Raw genomic sequence first — 21,479 nt, forward strand, 5'->3', positions numbered from 1 at the left:
GAAGCTTAGATGAATATTTATTTAAAAAGAAAACAAGCCCAGTGATACCACTCTGGGACTCCTGCACTGTGAGCCCTCTATGGCCTCGTTCACACTGACATGTGATGTCAAGTCACAGGATCAGAACTTCTGCTTCCACATAAGATGGTTTTATTTTATCTCAGCATGCTTTTAACCTTAAGCACTAACAATGGGAATCTCTTGCTAAGTTTTAAAATGCTTTCTATTTATGCAGAACAGAAATACACAGTAAGAGATTTTCATGCAAAGCATATACTCTCTAAATTTAAAGAAACAGTAAGAAAAAAAAAGATGATGGACATTTGAAAGCCACAAAGATTTGGTATTAATGCTTAAAAGAAAAGTAGTAGCATACTTCACAAGCTGTTTTTAATTATGACTTTTCTCTTAAAATTAAACTGGTCATCATATTTGGAATTTAATTTAATCTTTTGAGTAATATTTTTGGAAGAAATTATTATTTGTCATAATGATTCTCCCTATTCTTTCCAAATACATTGTTCCCAATCTTAAGAAGTGGACATCTTAAATAATTCAAACATTGTAAGCCTTGTTTGATAAGCTGTAGACATGAATTGTATTCCATGGAGTCTGTAATTAACAGTACAATTTTGTGTACTTTAAAATTCACGATAATATAGATTGTATGTTAAATGTTCTTATCAAATGATAATAATAACAAAGAGGTTATGAGAAAACATTTGGAGGTAATGGATATGCCTATGGCATAGATTGTGGCGATGGTTTCTCCAGCGTATAATTATCTCCAAACTCATCAAATTATATATATTAAATATGTACAGATATTTATATGTAAATTATACTTCAATTAAGTGTTTTTTTTAATTGTAAATGAAAAAAAATGAGAGAGGAAATTAAACTGTTCCAAATATTGATGAATGGTGACTTAAGAGTTAGAAAATAAAAAAAGCAATGTTTGTTTCAATCAGAAGGAGCGATAAATAGTTCCTTTCTTTTTGGAGTGTGTTTATTTCAAGGGAGACCCATGGCTGTGCTAAGAATCAGAGTTGGGCGTGCTGGGGAGTGGGATAGCTGTCAAAATTTAACTCAAGATTCAATTTTACTCAAAGAGTCCATCAACAAAAAATTAAAATGTAAATTTTTTGAAGGAGAGTACATAAATATGGAGAAGGAAATGGCAACCCACTCCAGTATTCTTGCCTGGAAAATCCCAGGGACAAAGGAGCCTGGTGGGCTTCAGTCCATGGGGTCACAAAGAGTCGGACACGACTGAGTGACTAACACACACACACACACACACACACACACACACACACACACACACACACACAAATATGCTGGGAAAGACTGAAGGCAAAGGATAAGAGCACAGCAGAGAATGAGAAGGTTAGATAGCATCACTCACTCAATGGACATGAACTTGAACAAACTCCAGGAGATACTGGAGGACAGAAAAGCCTGGTGTGCTGTAGTCCACGGGGTCACAGAGAGTCAGATACGACTTAGTGACTGACAACAACAACACAGATATTGCATAATTAATAATAGATGATGGTGAAATATTTGAATCTGAGAAAATATCTTTTGCTTTTCTGACAGAGAAGTTACTCCTAGAGGTGTTTTCTCTGATGCTCAGACCAACAGTAAAGGCAGTGACAGGTTTCTGTCAGACCAGGGTTGCCATGAGGTTTTGAACACTCTCCATGGGGACCCAGCTTTGAACAAACATCTTATAGTTCCTCATTGAAACAACAAGATGCGTGCGATAATATAACCAGTTTTCAAACAATGGCAATAACACCATAACCATTCTGCATTATTTGTTAATATATTGGGACAAAATGTTAGAGTTTCAGTTCAAGTTATGAACAAATAGTCAGCCCATGCAACTATGAAACCTGAACAGAATGCAAGGGTCTACTATTTCAGGATTCCACAGAAAATAGCAAGTTCATTAAGAATTTGAACTATCATCTAAATGACAGTTAATTCATCATTGTTTTTATTTTCTACAAGCCCTTGAACTAATCTTAAATAGCTAACATTAGAAGTGAAGCTTCTAGAGAAGCCTGTAGTTAATGTCTCAGAGAGAAGGAAAGTTCTAGTATCCAGAGACAGAGGGAAATGCCCTGTTTTGTTTGCCTTCTACTCTTTCCTTTTCAGCCTCTGTCCCTGAATATTTCTGTAGCAGTGGCAGCAATGGGAACACAAAGATTTCAGAATTCTGATGGAACTGAGGAGAGAATTCTGAGAATTCTAAAGAGAGAATTCTTAACTCTCCTCTCAAATCGGAAAAGTTATGGTCCTGCAATGATGAGAAAACCCCATTGCTATATTTTTCCTCTGTCTGTAGTTTATCTACCTGTTTTCTAGTTGCAGAAGCAGTGACAATAATGCTCAGCAGAGGATAATTAAAGCACGAGCTTTCTGGACAGAGACTTAAAAGGGAAGCACTGCAAGCTATAAAATTCTGGGGAGATGACACAGAAGAGAACTCAGGAAAATAACCACAAAAAGTCACTTATGGACTCCTGGGCTGACCTGCAACCTAGTTATTCATGTGTACATGTGTGCTAAGCCACTTCAGTCATGTCCAACTCATTGTGACCCTGTGGACTGTAGCCTGCCAATCTCCTCCATGTGATTCTCCATGCAAGAATACTGGAGTGGGTTGCCATGCCCCCCTCCAGAGAATCCTCCTGACCCAGGGATTGACCCCGCATCTCTTACATCTCCTGTACCAGCAGGCTGATTCTTTACCACTAGTGCCACCTTTATATATGATCCTATTCAGAAGAATTTGAGACCTGAAACCAAACACAGCACCCAAGGTCCAGTCTGGGCATAAGATGGCATGCAGATGGGATAGATCAAAATAACACTTGCAAAGAATTTGAAAACTGAAATGAAATGACATTGGGACCACAAACCACAAAATGAAGATTGACACTTGCAACCTGAACCTAAGTAAGTAGACCATTTGCTAGAAAAAAACAATTTTCCATAGAATTTAAATAAGATCTGCAATATAGTACTGAAATATCAAAGATGCTGCTGCTGCTAAGTCGCTTCAGTCGTGTTCGACTCTGTGCGACCCCATAGACGGCAGCCCACCAGGCTCTGCCATCCCCGGGATTCTCCAGGCAAGAATACGGGAGATGCAATCCACAATTATTCTGTATATGAATAAAAAAGATTATCTCAACTTAACAGAGGAAAACACACGCAAGAGATAGCAATGACAAAATGAGAGATCAATTGTTTGACAAACACTAAAAGCAGCTACTATACAAATGTTCAAACAGTTAATTGCAAACCATTTTGAGACTAATGAAGAAAAAAGAATAGTCTCCACAAAAGAAATAGAAGATATAGAGATAAGCTAACTAGAAAATTTAGAACTGAAAATATAGAAATGAAGAAGGAGAAGGAGGAGTAGTGAAGAAGAACTGCTAACTTACTGACTGAATGGGTCTGTCAGCAGAATGTAATAAGAGAATAAAGAGTCAATGAAACTGAAGATAGATCAATAGAAATGACCCAATGTGGACAACATAGAGAAAAAAAAATGAATAGCACTTCAAAGTCCTGTGGGTCAATAGCAAAATTTCTAACATCCATCTCAGTAGTTGTGGGTCTGAAGCTGGGACCGCACAGTCTTTTCATGTTGAGCTGTTGCGCTTTTACATTTACCATGAAAACTGGGCAGAACAGGACCAAGAGGCACCAAACGGATTAACTGGGTGCCAGATATATCCTCCACTATCCCAGTGTCTAGCAAAGACAGCAAAACTGTTATTCACAAAGAATAGGTTTAGTTTGACTTTCTTTTCAGGTATGTCAGCTTGGCAATGCAACAGTTAGGATATTATTTCAGAGCAGATCAAAATATGTATATAGTAAGGCTATAAAATGTTTTATTGCTTGCAATAGAATCATGTAATGCCTACTAACTTTTCATAAGGACAATCTTTTTCTTTTCCACTGGGAAGCAAAATCAAGAGTGGAAGGGAAAAATAGTAAAGCCTAGAGCCAGAAGACAATTACAGACCAAAGGAAGGTGGGGTAGTAATAGAGAATACTTTCATGAACATCACAGAGAAGCGAGAACATGGTGAGTGTCCAGTGGGGACTTTTCCCCCTCTTTGTTCTTTTTTCTTCCTTGTTTTAAAAAATTACATGAAGTGTCCCATGTAAAACCTCACCTCAGATTCCCATGATATTTTCTATGGGTAGGTTTCTGTAGATAGTGTGATAGAGAATTAGTCCTACTTGACGCAGCACAGGGTAAAGACAGAGGCTGCTCTATAGCCAGGAAGACTTTTGTGAGTCCTGAGATCCTTCTGTGCCATTCTCACATTCAGCTCAGTTCAGTTGTTCAATCGTGTCTGACCCTTTGCAACACCATGGACTGCAGTACACCAGGTTTCCCTGTCCATCACCAACACACAGAGCTTGCTCATGTCCACTGAGACGGTGATGTCATCCCACCATCTCATCCTCTCTTGTCCCCTTCTCCTGCTGCTTACAATCTTTCCCAGAATCAGGGTCTTCTGCAATCAGTCAGTTAGTTCTACGCATCAGGTGGTCAAGGTATTGGAGCTTCAGCTTCAGCATCAGTCCTTCCAATAAATATTCAGGATTGATCTCCTTTAGGATGGAGTGGTTTGATTTCTTTGATGTCCAAGAGACTCTCAATATCTTTCCCAACACCACAGTTCAAAAGCATCAATTCTTCAGCTCTCAGCTTTCTTTATAGTTCAATTCTCACATCCATACATGACCACTGGAAAAGCCATAGCTTTGACTAGACAGACCTTTGTCAGCAACGTAATGTTTGTGCTTTTTAATATGCTGTCTAGGTTGGTCATAGCTTTTCTTCCATGGAGCAAGTATCTTTTAATTCCATGGTTGCAGTCACGATCTGCAGTGATTTTGGAGCCCCCCAAAATAAAGTCTCTCATTCTTTCCATTATTTCCCCATCTATTTGCCATGAAGTGATGGGAGCAGATGCCATTTTCTTCATGTTATGAAGGTTGAGTTGTAAGCCAGCTTTTTCACTCTCCTCTGTCACTTTCATCAAGAGGCTCTTTAGTTTGAAGTTATTGATATTTCTCCTGGCAATCTTGATTCCAAATAGTGCTTCATCCAGTCTAGCATTTCTCATGATGTACTCTGCATATAAGTTAAATAAGCAGGGTGGCTATATACAGCCTTGACGTACTCCTTTCTCTATTTGGAACCAGCCTGCTATTCCATATTCAGTTCTAACTGTTGTTTCTTGACTTGCATGTAAATTTCTCAGGAGGCAGATCAGGTGGTCTGGTATTCCCATCTCTTGAAGAATTTTCCACAGTTTGTTGTGATCCACACAGTCAAAGGCTTTGGCATAGTCAATAAAGCAAAAGTAGGTGTTTTTCTGGAACTTTCTTGCTTTTTCAATGATCCAGCAGATGTTGGCAATTTGATCTCTGATTCCTCTGCCTTTTCTAAATCCAGCCTGAACATCTGGAAGTTCTCACTCATGTTCTGTTGAGACCTAGCTTGAAGGATTTTGAACATTATCTTGCTAGTGGCTGAGATGAGTACAATTGTGCAATAGTTTGAGCATTCTTTGTCATTGCCTTTCTTTGGTATTGGAAAGAAATCCAATCCAATCCTTTTCCAGTCCTGTGGCCACTGCTGAGTTTTCCAAATTTGCTGGCATATTGAGTGCAGCACTTTTCAGCATCCTCTTTTAGGATTTGATATAGCCAAGCTGGAATTCCATCACCTCCAGTAGCTTTGTTTGTAGTAATTCTTCCTAAGGCCCACTTGACTTCTCATTCCAGGCTGTCTGGCTCTAGATGAGTGGTCACACCATCATGGTTATCTGGGTCTTACAGATTTTTTGTGTGTAATTCTTCTTTGTATTCTAGTCGCTTCTTCTTAATATCTCCTGCTTTTGTTAGGTCCATACCATTTCTTTCCTTTATTGTGCCTATCTTTGCATGAAATGTTCCCTTGGTATCACTAATTTTCTTGAAGAGATCTCTAGTCTTTTTCATTCTGTTGTTTTCCTCTACTTCTTTGCATTGATCACTTAGGAAGGCTTTCTTATCTCTCAGAATTTTTTCCATAATAATAATAAGACATAATTTACCCTTTTATTCCCATTGTTTCATGAGAGTACAATAGGCATCTCCCAAGGCAGACTGAATTTAGAAGCCTATCTGAAACTCCATCCAGCTTATTAAATATAAGCTGGACACTAAAGAGATTCACAAAAATGTTAAGCAACACCATTTTTTTCAACAAATTTCTATGTTTTGGAGACTATAGTTATATTTTCACAAAGATATTGTTATTTTTGTTAACATGAAATGGATTACTGTTTTTTACGTGCAAACTGATGAGTAAGCATTAAAAAAATATCTCCCAACTGACTTCTATTTTGGTAAGTGTGAAAAGATACAACTCACACCCACAAAAACACTTTGGGTTCGCAGTAATTTTTTAATTGTTAAAATGTCCTGAGATAGAGAAGTATATGATTCACTGAAGTTGAGGAAGAGACCTTGCCACCAAATTTGCAGTGGAGGCAGATGTGTTAATGGGCACATTCTTACCTGAAGTCAGTAACCACTGAAGAAAAACAGATATGAGAGGAGGGGAAGGGTTTTGTGTACATATTTTATCATGAGCCTGAGATCAAGAAACCACCTGAGCTGGTGAAATGGGTTTGGAGCATATCAACAAAGAGTAGCAAGGTGAACTACAAGCCCAGAGAAGAGCACACACCATAGGAAACCACCATCAATGTGCTTAGGAAGTAAGAGGAGAGTGGGACAGGCTTGTGAAGACATGGCCAGAAATTCCATATCATAGCCTTTTGTTGCTCAGTCATTAAGTTGTGTCCAGCTCTTTGCAACCTCATTGACAGCAGCACGCCAGGCCTTCCTGTCCCTCACTATCTCCCAGAGTTTACCCAAGTTCATGTCCACTGAGCCAGTGATGTTATCCAACCATCTCATCCTCTGCCACCCTCTTCTTCTTTTGCCTTCAATCTTCCCCAGCATCAGGGTCTTCAACATCAGTCCTTCCAATGAATATACAGAGTTGCTTTCCTTTAGAATTGACTGATTTGATCTCCTTGGCCTTTATTTATTAGCAATTTCATTATTAAGATCTATGTCACACCAAATAATATTTAGTCACTAATACCTATATATGTTAATTTAATGGATATAGAAACAGTATTTCGCCATGATATACTAAACATTGTGTGGATATGTGCAGGTGACTACAATTTAAATTTGGCAGATGTTTTCTATTTTTGATGCTCTGTTTCTCTTCACTTTTCTTTAACATGTTTCAGAATCACACAACTTCAATGTTGGACTATTAGGTGGAATAACATTGCAATTTTACTTTATTTTTTATTTTAATTTCTGGCCCTGCTGAGCAGAATGTGGATATTAGTTCTCCAATTAGGGATCAAACCCACACCCTCTGCAGTTCATGCACAGAATCCAACCACTGGACTGTCAGAAAACACTCAACATTTCAACTTTAAGCAAAATGATTCCTTGTATTGTTTGATGTCAGAATTGAAGCAAATGAAAGTGTCAGTATGTAGCCCTCAAAGTTGTCTCAGTTAAATTAAAATTGCGTGTCCCCAAACAACTAACACAGGAACCTTAACCAACAACAGAAACAATAGATATTTAGAGACCAGAAAAATTGAAGGGTTATTTTCATTTTTTTTTTCTTTTTTGCCATAAGGCACCATTCACCTTCAAGGGATTTTGATAATTTTCTGGCCCCAAATGAGAGTAGAGGGTTGAGTAGTTTATTTTTCTGGAATTGAGCTGCAGGAGTTGATTGTATATTTTTGAGATTAATTGTTCGTCCATTGCTTCGTTTGCTATTATTTTCTCCCATTCCGAAGGCTGTCTTTTCATCTTGCTTATAGTTTCCTTTGTTGTGCAAAAGCTTTTAAGTTTAATTAGATCCCATTTGTTTATTTTTGCTTTTATTTCCAGTATTCTGGGAGGTGGGTCATAGAGGATCCTGCTGAAGTTTATGTCGGAGAGTGTTTTGCCTATGTTTTCCTCTAGGAGTTTTATAGTTTCTGGTCTTACGTTTAGATCTTTAATCCATTTTGAGTTTATTTTTGTGTATGGTGTTAGAAAGTGTTCTAGTTTCATTCTTTTACAAGTGGTTGACCAGTTTTCCCAGCACCACTTGTTAAAGAGATTGTCTTTTCTCCATTGTATATTCTTACCTCCTTTGTCAAAGATAAGGTGTCCATAGGTGCGTGGATTTATCTCTGGGCTTTCTATTTTGATCCATTGATCTGTATTTCTCTCCTTGTGCCAGTACCATACTGTCTTGATGACTGTGGCTTTGTAGTAGAGCCTGAAGTCAGGCAGGTTGATTCCTCCAGTTCCATTCTTCTTTCTCAGGATTGCTTTGGCTATTCGAGGTTTTTTGTATTTCCATACAAATTGTGAAATTATTTGTTCTAGTTCTCTGAAGAATACTATTGGTACCTTGATAGGGATTGCATTGAATCTATAGATTGCTTTGGGTAGTATACTCATTTTCACTATATTGATTCTTCTGATCCATGAACACGGTATATCTCTCCATCTATTTGTGTCCTCTTTGATTTCTTTCATCAGTGTTTTATAGTTTTCTATATATATGTCTTTTGTTTCTTTTGGTAGATATATTCCTAAATATTTTATTCTTTTCATTGCGATGGTGAATGGAATTGTTTCCTTAATTTCTCCTTCTGTTTTCTCATTGTTAGTGTATAGGAATGTAAGGGATTTCTGTGTGTTAATTTTATATCCTGCAACTTTACTATATTCATTGATTAACTCTAGTAATTTTCTGGTGGGGTCTTTAGGGTTTTCTATGTAGAGGATCATGTCATCTGCAAACAGTGAGAGTAGTTACTTCTTTTCCAATCTGGATTCCTTTTATTTCTTTTTCTGCTCTGATTGCTGTGGCCAAAACTTCCAAAACTATGTTGAATAGTAGTGATGAGAGTGGACACCCTTGTCTTATTCCTTATTTTAGGGGAAATGCTTTCAGTTTTTCATCATTTAGGATAATGTTTGCTGTGGGTTTGTCATACATAGTTTTTATTATGTTGAGGTATGTTCCTTCTATTCCTGCTTTTTGGAGGGTTTTTATCATAAATGGATGTTGAATTTTGTCAAAGCTTTTCTCTGCATCTATGGAAATAATCATATGGTTTTTATTTTTCAATTTGTTTATGTGATGTATTACATTGACTGATTTGTTTTCCAGGAATCTTTTGAGTTTCTACTTTTGGATTCCAGTCTCCTGTAATGAAAATGACATCTTTTGGGGTTGTTAGTTCTAGAAGGTCTTGTAGATCTTCATAGAACCACTGAGTATCATAAAAATGAAGGAATAGAAATGTCAATGTAAAGCATTTGTATTTGTCTTTCTTCTATTAAGAAATTTGAAAAGTTGCATATAGAAACAACCTGACAACAATAGGAAAACCACCAGTTTCAAGAAGATTTTACTCTTTAGTTTCCATTCATGCTTTGTGTTCATCAGTCACAATGCTGTCCTCTGGGTGTATTTCTTAAGTGACAAGGTACTCTTCTTTATTTGCTTGAGAGATTTTTTATGTCACAATATGTAATTTTCCCCTGTAGATAGTTTAATATAAAGCCAGGAAATAGTGTTTCATGATGATAAATCTCTTCAATTGGAGGAAGTGTTCATCACAAAAGAGATATCTAAGAAATGTGATGCACTCTCACATTTTCCAAGGCAGAATGCATGACAGGTAATGCCTCAGTAGAGAGTTATTCTAGACTTTGGAGTAATGGTGTAGTTTCCTTTCTGAGTTAATATGTGACCCAGGGCAAAGTAAGGTCATAAAAGAAAATAGTGGATAGAAAAAAATCAGTGACTTGATCTACTCCCAGAAAAACTGACTAATGCAACATGCATATTTTCTTTTTAAGTTGAAAAAATCAAGAGATGACTACTGTGCCAAAAATACAATATATTCAGAATGCATTACTTCCATGTATATACTTCCAAGCTAGTGTATAACAAATTCAGCTACTCAATAACAGCCTTGAAATTTTTGCACACATTAAAGTATGGATTATAATATTTTTCTTCTTTTAAATCAAAGTACATTAAACGAGTGGTGTTCTCACATCTAGAGTATGAATAAACATAATAAGATTTGATAATATACTTAAATTTAGTACTGGGCTTTTTAATATATCAATATTGAGGATCTCATCTTCACAAATGACTAATTCAGGAGAGAGAATAGAAAGAACAATGCTCCATAGAACATTACAGAAAACAAATACTCTTTTTCTGGGAACACCTTCAGATAATTGAATAACTAGTATATGAGAGTCAGTTGATAGAAGCTGAGTGATAGCATTTTTCTTACTCTACATATTTGCAATTTTTATATTTTATATTCTAAGACTTGATTCTGAACATATTTGGAAACCTTAAATTTGTTTTAAAATATTACTTAAATCATTGCATAATATCAATTTATAGATATATCTAAAATGTGATTTTACACCCATTTGGACCATTCAGCCTAATGAAAATATAAGTTATCATATCATAAAAAAGTATTTCTTTATCAACATTTGTCTTCATATCATTATATTCTTAGTAAAGAAAGAACAAAGTAAAAGGATAAAAATATATTAAAACTCTTGAAATATTTGTACAGATTGGTTTTCAGAAGGGCTGTACCAGATTAATCATTTTACCTGATTTAAGGCACAGAATGTGGTCAATTTTAATAACCATTGCAAGTGTAATTGAAAACCATATTCTGAAGTTTTGGAAATTCTAAGATCAGCTATGTCAATTATTTATTTTGCTCAAATTTTCTATATTGGTATTGATTATTTTTAAGTCATTCTTTCAGTTACAGATAAAAGTATTAAAATCTCCTACAGTGATTGAGAATATGCCTTTACCCTATTAATTCTGCTACTTCTTTCATAATATATGGTCATATTTTTATATATGTATGGATTTGTAATTTTAACCATTTCTGGTTGTTTTGATCATGTAGTCATTTGGAAAATTCCTGTTTAAATATAGAAATGTCCTTTGCTTTAAGGTTGACTTGAGTATGGCTCTACAACTTTCTTGAGTATGACTCTACAACTTTCTTCTGTTGTATGTTTGCATGTTTTCATTTTTCAAGCTTTAAATTATAAACTTTCTGTTTTCTTATATTTCAGGTGAGTCTGTTATTAGAAGTATATATTTTTATGATACAGTGAAACAACCTTCCTTATAACTAGGATATTTTAGCCATTAATATTTAACATGATTACAGGTGAACATAAATGTACAAACTTTTTAATCATTTTCTATTCCTTTTAATTTGGGGGGGGGTGTATTATTGAATAGGCTAAGTTAGCTATACTAATAAGTACAATCACTTTAATTAGATTACAGGTAGAGAAAATTTGAAATTGGCATTCAATCCCGTTAAATGTCTGTCTGCTTCCCATTCATGTTTCTACTTAGAATATGTCTGGTTATTTACTGTTGTTTTGTTCCATGAAAGGATCTGAATCCCAGTTTTTGTGGTCCCTGTTAAGCAACTCTTATAAAACTCTGTGAAATCTCTGAACTTTAGACAATATATTCAGTGTGCTCAGTTGCTTCAAAGAGAAAAAGAGACCAAATGGTGCTATGAACTATGTGTTCTAGTCTCTTCCAGATTTTGAGCCTTTAATTCTTCACTTGTCTAAGAAACTCCAAACAAATGTGTTCTTGGCAATCATTTTATCCAACTTTCTAGCCATTTTCAGGAGGAAGGATTTTACAAAAGAATGTATTTTGCTATCGCCAGAAGCAGAACTCTGATCTGAAACAACCTTGAACTTGCAGACACGTGTTGAGCAATGTTGTTCATTCAATGTCTAGTTTATTTTTGGGCTGAGTTCCAAATTTTCACTTTTCGCAATTAGTTTGTTTTTTTCTAAGAAATAAAGTAATAAAGATTGATTAGTTACATGCCAAGCCACAAAGTATTTTTAATTTATAAGACTCTTGAACCATACTATCAGTAATGCGCCTATTAATCATTTAAATCCACCTCTTTTTCTTCTGTGGAATTACAGCATACATTTTTATGATAATGAAGGCTTTTAGTCACTTTGGAAATGTCTGTAGAGTCTTGTTTCCTTTCTCTTCCCTAGTGTCTTCCCAAGATGGTTTGTTGATTTGTAGCCCTAAGGTCTACACTACCAAGTGTTCCACAATGTTGTTGTGTCATTCTTGGTTTTGGCTGCAGCATGAATATCATCCCTCTTGGGTGATCACTGACAAGTCAGTTTGTCTCTCCATTCAAGGTGATGTGTTGTCATCCATCACAGGATCTAAGATTTCTGTCATCTGCCCTAGTTGTAAAGCTTCTGTTTCCTGCTTCCAGATACCACTCATTCTATCTGTGCATACCTCTGTGGCTTTTCAGATAGGTTCTCAAAAGAGAACCCAAGACTCCTGGATTTATTGGTGAGAAACACAAAGGCATTTTGAATCCAAGACCCAAGTATCTAGCTCAGCTGTCAACTGCCTCTCTTTTACAGTGTTGGTTTTCCCTACCTAGCTCTGAGATAACAACACCTTAGCAACACCTATGTCTTCCAGGGATTCAGATTTGGAGCTGGGCAAAACCTCTATCGGTCTTCTCCTATAGCCTAGTTAACTCATTGCCCATTACAACACTTTGGCCAAAGAAAGGAGTTCAAGACGCTTTACTTGACCACATGATCCCCTCAAGTTCTTGCTACTCCAAGTGTGTTCTTCCCATGGATCAGAGCCCCTGCATCATAGGCATATTAGTGAGAAACACAGAATTGAAAAACTCCATTATGAGCTACTGAATCAGAACCTGAATTTTAAAGACTCTAGGTGAATGTACATATCTGAAAATTGAGAACCACTGTTTTATATCCTAAAAACTCTCCAAACTTGCCTATTGTGTAGTATAGTGACCAATGTGTCGTGTCTGTCTGTTATATATTAAAATAACTTTCCGAGTTTGTTCTTTTGTTACAGATTTAGCAATTCTATTAAGGTCAGAACTTTAGGAATGATGCCCCTCTGCACTTCCTATGAGATTTTTATCAGGTAAAGTCCAATCAAAGAAGCAGAAGCAGGAGGAAATGTTCACTCAAAGATTTATCACAAACTGGCTAGGAAAGTGTAAAATCTGTAAGACAGGCTGTCAGGAAGAAGAGGCTGGAACACACAGGCCAATAATGCTATTCCCAGGCAGAATTTCTTCTCTCAGAGAAGAATTAGCCCTTCTTTTAAAGACTTTCAACTGATTAAATCAGGCTCACTCCAATTATCTAGGGTAACTTCCCTTACGGTCAATTGATTATGGACTATAATCTTCAATTATATCTACATAATACTTCACAGAAGGGTTATTCATTTAAACTCAAGGTTCTGGTTTTCACTGCATTGTTCTCATTTGAGTAACCAAAGTTATCAGATTATGAAGCATGATGGAGGCTGTTTCTATGTTGAGGATTAGCTGTTTTCTCTGATCTTCCATGTTGCCAGGAAGTGATGTCTGGTGATTTCATCTGTGTGCCTCTCATCACACACCTAGTAGGTAATCTGAAATCATTCCTTATATATTCAGAGGTATGTGTTTGTGTGTGTGTGTGTGTGTGTGTGTGAAAAAAAGAGAGAGTGGATATAGGCTATATTTAAGAACTTGAAGACTTAAAATTTGATCAACTGGTCTTTATGCATCAATTACCTAATTAACATTTGTGACATCTTTTATTTCATTGTTGCTGATGTTTAGTTCACTGCTTTAATTGATTTCATCCCTCTTTCATAATCAAAATTTTGTACATTCGTATATATCCAAGTTCATCAGCATCAATTTCTCTAGACTATTTTGACAAGTTAATGTTAAATATTAGCATTCAATGATACTCTTTTAATGTCTTGTAATCAGTAACAAAATCTGTATAATAGAAGATAGTAGTTCTAATCCCACTGTAAATAGTGGGTCTATACACATGAAAAAAGCCAAAACAACATCTATATTAAAATATAATATGGTAAAAATGTACATATACAACAGGTACATTTAAAAGCACAAATTAAATGAGATATACACATAAAATTAAAGCAATGTGCATGTAAAGGTGTGGCATAAGAAAAAATTAAATACATAACATGAGAACATTTCTGAGGGCTGGCAACTATTATAGTTTAGGAATAGTTAAGGAAGTTTAGGCTATTTCTGAGAGTTGGCAAATTTTATAGGTTGGGCATATTTAGGGATGCTTACCTGAAAATATACAAGTATTCATATTTATTGAGTTGTTTCCAAGTACTGTGCTAAGTCACTTCAGTCATGTCCAACTCTTTGTGACCCTATGGACTGTAGCTCACCAGGCTCCTCTGTCCATGGGATTCTCCAGGCAAGAATACTGGAGAGGGTTGTTACTTTCTACTCCAGGAGATCTTCTTGATCCAGGGATTGAACCTGCATCTTGTGTCTCTTGCATTGGCAGGCAGATTCTTTACCACTGAGCCACCTGGGAAGCCCATTTCCAAGTACAATGCCTCCTATTATTCCCTTGTAGCACACTTCAGTTTAACTGAATTTAGCAGGAACTAAGCTTCAGGGAGATGGAGAGATTTAACTGACCGTAAGTGAAGGAGAGGGCAGTATTCCAACCCAACCATATGGATTCCAATTCCAACCCTATGGTTGCCTGTTTTCAGAATCCACCATATTCCCATTTCTCACCATTTCTCCTTTCTCCCAAGGAGCTTTGCTGCCAGACAGTAAATATCATGAAAACGGATCAAAACCAGCCACGTGGTAATGGCAAATATCCTCTTAATACATTCCTTAAAATGTACATGTCTTTTTCATGCTCTTCTGTTATGCATTCATGCTATAATAAGAGATAAGGTTTTTAATTAGTATCAAAAATCTCTTAAGTCTCTGCCTGACACCAGAAAAATGATAGTGTAGTTAAGAACAACATAACTGAAGAGCTAGACACACAGGAGGAAGAATACATATTAGGAATTCAGCTCTTCCCTCCCTCATTTCAACCCAGGATGAATTCAACCAGGCATCATGTAAGAATAAGTGTGAACTTGGCTCCAGATTCAAAAAGCACCTGCAGGAAAATGGAATGAAATGTTAGCTAAAGACAGTCCCCCAGTCTCTGGGCTTTCATATGTAAATAAACTGAAATTATCCTGAATCTTCCAAATGAGACATAAAGATGTAACATGTATTTTAGGAATATTTTTCTGACATTGTGTTTCGGAGTCCAAACACTGAGAGTTTGGTCATAGTAGACCCATGGAGAAACGTGTTGTGGTGTTCTGTGGGGAGGAAGAGCAGTGTGGATTCCCTAAGAGGTGATATCTCCCTCCTTTAGGCATTATCCTCCTTTTATCTTAACACAGAAACATATCAGGACATTTCCAAGCCTCCCCTGTTGGGAGTAGATGAATTTGGGGGAACAAAGATAAATCTCCCTTCCATGTGGGCATCTTCTCTTCCTTTGCTGTCTTCCCTTGAACCCTCTAGGATGCATTAGGTAAAGACTTTGGATACTTTGGCTTTGAATTTCTACATAGCTATCCATGCTTTAGAAGTATGCTTACACCTCCTGCTCTGGCCTCAGCCTAGCTGGATAGTTACCTGATTGATAAATAACTGTGTATTTCACTGGAGCCACTGCACTTGCAGTCTACTTTGTTTCAGCTATGTAGCCTCCCAAGGTAAAACAAAGAAGAATCCCTAAGGAGAGGAAGGTTTTAAAAAGTAGAGACCAAGTAATACATAGGATTAAAAGTAATAACTCAATTGCTTTTAATGAGCATATGATGATTCAGAAATTTTACATATAAAACCTTGTATCCCGAAATCAGGGGCTTCCCAGTTGGCACTTATGGGAAAGAACTCATCTGCAATGCTAGAGACTTAAGAGATGATGGTCCCTGGGTCAGGAAGATCCCCTGGAGAAGGAAATCTTGCCTGGAGAACCCCATGGACAGAGACTCTGGTGGGCTATGGTCCACAGAGTGACAGCGTCAGACACAACTGAAGTGACTTTGCACACACACACACACACACACACACACACACACACACACACAAACACACATATTCCAAAATCAAGAGCTGCCAGAAGCAGCTTCTATTTTTCCCATTTTATTAATAACAAAACTGAGACTGAGAACCATCTTACTTTATGAGATAAGAAAATTTGCTTGATGTGTTTCAATTTCAATTATGACTTCAAAAATGCATGCTTTTCCCAAATACCATACTCAGATTTTCCATAAGTACTTGTGAGATTAGAAAAACTAAGTTTCAGTCAGCTTTTGTCTGCTAAAGAGAATCTACATTTCAGTTGTTCTGAAGAGAATCTACACTTCATTCAGATTGGGAAATTCAACAGTTTAAAGAAGATATAACATGCTTGAGAAAGTGACTCTTATCTCTTTGATGGTTTTAATTGTTTAATAGTGTTATTGTTCCTGGTTTACATTATAAAAATACTGAAGTTGTCTTCACTTGAGAGAAAACACAATTCTTAAAGTAAAACCTTAGAGACACTTAGTATCTTACCAGACTTTTAGTAGAGCACTTTATCTGCAATTTTAATAGCTTTATGCTTGCAACAAACCTTTATAGACAGAAAACAGGTTTTCTCTTGAAGATCACAGTACCATATCATTTCAGAGGTAGGAGGCCACTCAGAGTTCATGTGGCCCATCTCCTCTATTTCAGATAGTGACAGAAAGACCCATAAGTGTAAAGGAGCTCACTCAATGATGTAAAACTTGCTTGAGACAAAAGTAAGAACATCTCTATTCCTTGTATTGCTTAAAAGATTTTTCCTCTGCTTGCAAATGACTCACTGATGGGTTCCCATCTGTATCTGTCATGGTCTTCTTCAGAGAAAGGAGATAGCCCATAGTAAGCTGCAAAACCTAATTGGCTTTCTAATACAAACACGAGCTTCCCTGGTAGTTCGGTGGTAAAGAACCTGTCTGCTAGTGCACAAGACATAAGAGATGAGAGTTCAATTCCTGGGTTGGGAAGATCCCCTGGAGGAGGAAATGGCAACCCACTCCAGGATTCTTGCCTGGGGGATCCCATGAACAGAGGAGCCTGGTGGGCTACAGTCCATAGGGTCACAAAAGAGTCAGACATGAGTTAGTGACTAAAAAACAACAATAGAAACATTGCTAACTTCATTAAAGGTGTCTATTGTTCAGCACTATATTTGATAGAAAAAACAAGGGAATTCCAAAAAATATTTACTTCTGTTTCATCGACTATGCTAAAGCTTTTGACTGTGTAGATCACAACAAACTGTGGAGTATTCTTAATGAGATGGGAATACCAGACCACATCACCTGCCTCTTGAGAAACTTGTATGCAGGAGAAGAAGCAACAATGAGAAATGGACATGAAACGACGGACTGGTTCCAAATTAGGAAAAGAGTATGTCAAGGCTGTGTATTGTCACCCTGCTTATTTAATTTATATACAAAGTATATCATGAAAAATGCTGGGTTGGATGAATCACAAACTGGAATCAAGATTGCTGGGTGAAATAACAACCGCCTTAGATCTGCAGAAGATAGTATAATGGCAGAAAGTGAAGAGGAACTAAAGAGTTTCTTGATGAAGTGGAAGAGGAGACTGAAAAAAGCTGGCTTAAACCTCAACATTTAAAAAACTAAGATCACAACATCTGGTCTTATCACTCTATGACAAATAGATGCAGAAACAATGGAAACAGTCAGATTTCATTTTCTTGGCTCCAAAATCAATGCAGACACAGATTGCAGCCATGAAATTAAAATATGGTTGTTCCTTGGAAGAACAGATGACAAACTTAGTGAATTAAAAAGCAGAGACATCACTTTGCCAACAAAGGTCCGTATAGTGAAAGCTGTGGTTTTTCCAATAGTCATGTATGAATATGAGAGTTGGATCATAAAGAAGGCTGGGCACTAAAGAATTGTCGCTTTCCAACTGTGGTACTGGAGAATACTCTTTAGAGTCCCTTGGACAACAAGGAGATCCAACCAGTCAATCCTAAAGGAAATCAACCCTGAATATTCATTAGAAGGACTGATGCTAAAGCTGAACCTCCAGTACTTTGACCACCTGATGTGAAGGGCCGAATCACTGGAAGAGACCCTGATGCTGGGAAAGATTGAGGGCAAGACGAGAAGGGGGCAACAGAGGATGAGATGGTTGGATGGTATCACTGACTCAATGGACATGAGTTTGAGCAAACTCAGGGAGATAGTGAAGGACAAAGAAGCCTAGTGCACTGAGAAGAGTAGCATGGGATAGCAAAGAATTGAACATGACTTAGAGACTGAACAACAACATTTTTATTTTGCTGAAGTTTATTGTGTCAATTTTTATTTTATTTTTATAAGACAAATTTGATATTTTATTATATATTCTTATATATTTATATTATATAGCTATTATATATTTAATTATTTTATAAGACAAATTAAAGATGAATTTTTATATGCATGTTTTTGGTTGAGAAGCAAATAATACTCAGCTTTCTAGAAAGACTTTTTTAATTCTCCACCTAAGTGCAGTTATTCAAAGTTATCTGCTGATGTCAGGGAGAGAGAAACAGAAAGAGAGACAGAGAGACAAACAGAATAAATGTCCTTCTCTAAATGTATACCCCATCTAGGGCTTAACACAGGGAGACCTGAAGGGCTATTTGGTTATGTGAATACAAATGTCTCATTCATTTGTGTTGATTTAATGTCCTACTTAGGACCTCTGGAGCAAAGTTGGATAAACATGATGACATCTCTAACTGTAGTTTCATCACTTATCCCAAAGAGAAAACTTCTAATATGTCATTTTTTGGAAGATGTCTCATAGAGTATTAAGAAAATTCTAGCTTGTTTATGTTTTATTTTAATTATAAATGTGTTTCAGTTCCATCACTAACTCCCTAAGTCCACCCAAACCCATGTCCATAGAGTCGGTGATGCCATCCAACCATCTCATCCTCTGTCATCCCCTTCTCCTCCTGCCTTCAATCTTTCCTAGCATCAGGGTCTTTTCCAATGAGTCAGCTCTTCGCATCAGGTGGCCAAAGTATTGGAGTTTCAGTTTCAACATCAGTCCTTCCAATGAACACCCAGGACTGATCTCCTTTAGAATGGACTGGTTGGATTTCCTTGCAGTCCAAGGGACTCTCAAGAGTCTTCTCCAACACCACAGTTCAAAAGCATCAATTCTTCTGTGCTCAGCATTCTTTATAGTCCAACTCTCACATCCACACATGACCACTGGAAAAACCGTAGCCTTGACTAGACAGACCTTTGTTGGCAAAGTACTGTCTCTGCTTTTTAATATGCTGTATTGTGTCAAACTTTTTATATGTCTATTAATATTATAATATATATTTCTTCTTTTTATTTTGTTAATGTTGAAATTAATGTTCTCTATATTGTTATATTAAATTTGTTCATATCTTCTTCAGGAACATGCCTTGCTGTTTAAGAGAAAAACTCATCACATTTCACCATGATGTACTTTTCCAGAACTGGAATCAACATTGTGCTGACCTCAAAAAATCAGTCAGGAATATTCTTGAGTTTAAATTTGGAAGAGGCTATCTTTATGGTTTTATTCTTTAAATGTTTTACTCCGTGTGTGCTGTTCCTTAAATAAATGGAATTTACTAGAGAAGTCATCTGAGTCTATAGATGTTTCATGCAAAGTTTTAAGAATAGGATGTGATGTAGTACTATCAACATATTTTCATTTGTTTTTTACATCAGTTATTACAAATTTTTAGCCAATGAGTTTAGACATTTCTCCTAAATAAGCAAATTTGTACTTTACTGACAAAAAATTGTTCATATTATGCTTCTAGTTTCTATTTTTTTATTATCAGAAACAAAAATGATTATTGATGTATTACTAAGGGATGCTCCATTTTCTTAATCTTTCTAAAGACTTACCAAATTTTATATGAAATGTCGAGAAAAATTTTTTATTTCATTTCTTATGTTTCCATTTTATTAATTTCTTTTATCATTTTTGCATCTTTTTATTATTCTGATTAAAACTGTTTATATGGATATTTAATTCATTGATTTTTAGCTTTTCTGGATGACAAGCTCAAATTTGTGGATAATGTTGGTCAAAATTTCTATTTACAGTCAATTTGCTTTATAAATTATTGAGATGTTTGAAATATTTTCTACTACTAGTTTGAGTTCCATTATTCATCATTAAAATTCATGGACTTGATAGTACATAAAAATTGAAACTAAATTATTAGGCATACTCAAAATAAAAATTGTTAGATTTTGCATTTAAATAGAAATTGCTATCAAGTATATCAATTAATTCTCAGAAATGTTTATTTCTTCTTCTCTTAACTATGTTTTTTTTCTTTCTTTCTGTTACTAGTGTGACTATTTCAATGTACATTTCTGTTTTCTTGATGTAACTTTTTACTTTCTTTCATTTTCAGTCTTTCCATGTCTTTGTTTTAAACTGAATTTCTTGAAACTAGCACAATTTTTTTCAGAATGATGCATGTTGCTTTTTATGTGATATTTTTAATACACTTAAATTCAATTTAGCCAGTAACATCAGTCAGTTCATTCACTCAGTCGTGTCTGACTCTTTGCGACCCCATAGACTGCAGCACACCAGCCGTCCATGTCCATTGCCAACATCCGGACCTTGCTCAAACTCATGTCCATCAAGTTGACGATGCCATCTAACCATCTCATCCTCTGTTGTCCCCTTCTCTTCCTGCCTTCAATCTTTCCCAGCATCAGGGTCTTTTCCACTGAGTCAGTTCTTCGCATCAGGTGGCCACAGTATTGGAGTTTCAGCTTCAGCATCAGTCCTTCCAATGAATATTCAGGACTGATCTCCTTTAGGACGGACTGGTTGAATCTCCTTGCAGTCTAGGAGAGTCTCAAGAGTCATCTCCAGCACCACAGTTCAAAAACATCAATTCTTCAGCACTCAGCTTTCCTTATAGTCCAACTTTTACATCCATACATGACTACTGTAAAAGCCATAGCTTTGACTAGATGGACCTTTGTTGGTAAAGTAATGTCTCTGCTTTTTAATATGCTGTCTAGGTTGGTCATAGCTTTTCTTCCAAGGAGCAAGCATCTTTTAATTTCAATTCTAGTCTCTATTCTCTAAATTAATATTTCAATAGTTATACTAAATATCACATTATTTCTAATCTTCCATTTTTTAAACTTTTTATTTTATATTCCAGTAGAGTTGATTAGCAATGTTCTGATAGTTTTAGGTGGATAACAAAGGTCCTTAGTGATACATACACATGTATCCAGTTCTCCCCCAAACTCCGCTCCCATCCATGCTGCCACATAACAT

General features: G+C 36.3%; 1 long non-coding RNA gene across 1 annotated transcript in view; it reads left to right on the top strand.

Annotated features, from left to right (window-relative positions):
- LOC145523745 (uncharacterized) overlaps positions 1-19,800 on the top strand; it is a 41,205-nt gene extending 21,405 nt beyond the window's left edge. Inside the window, exon 2 of the long non-coding RNA XR_014066868.1 lies at positions 19,588-19,800. This is a non-coding gene — a long non-coding RNA (uncharacterized LOC145523745). The remainder of the gene's footprint in view (positions 1-19,587) is intronic.
- Positions 19,801-21,479: the final 1,679 nt, after the last annotated feature.

Source organism: Giraffa tippelskirchi, chromosome 10 (assembly GCF_054371585.1).
Source record: "Giraffa tippelskirchi isolate mGirTip1 chromosome 10, T2T-mGirTip1v1.2.pri, whole genome shotgun sequence".
Classification (NCBI taxonomy): domain Eukaryota; kingdom Metazoa; phylum Chordata; class Mammalia; order Artiodactyla; family Giraffidae; genus Giraffa; species Giraffa tippelskirchi.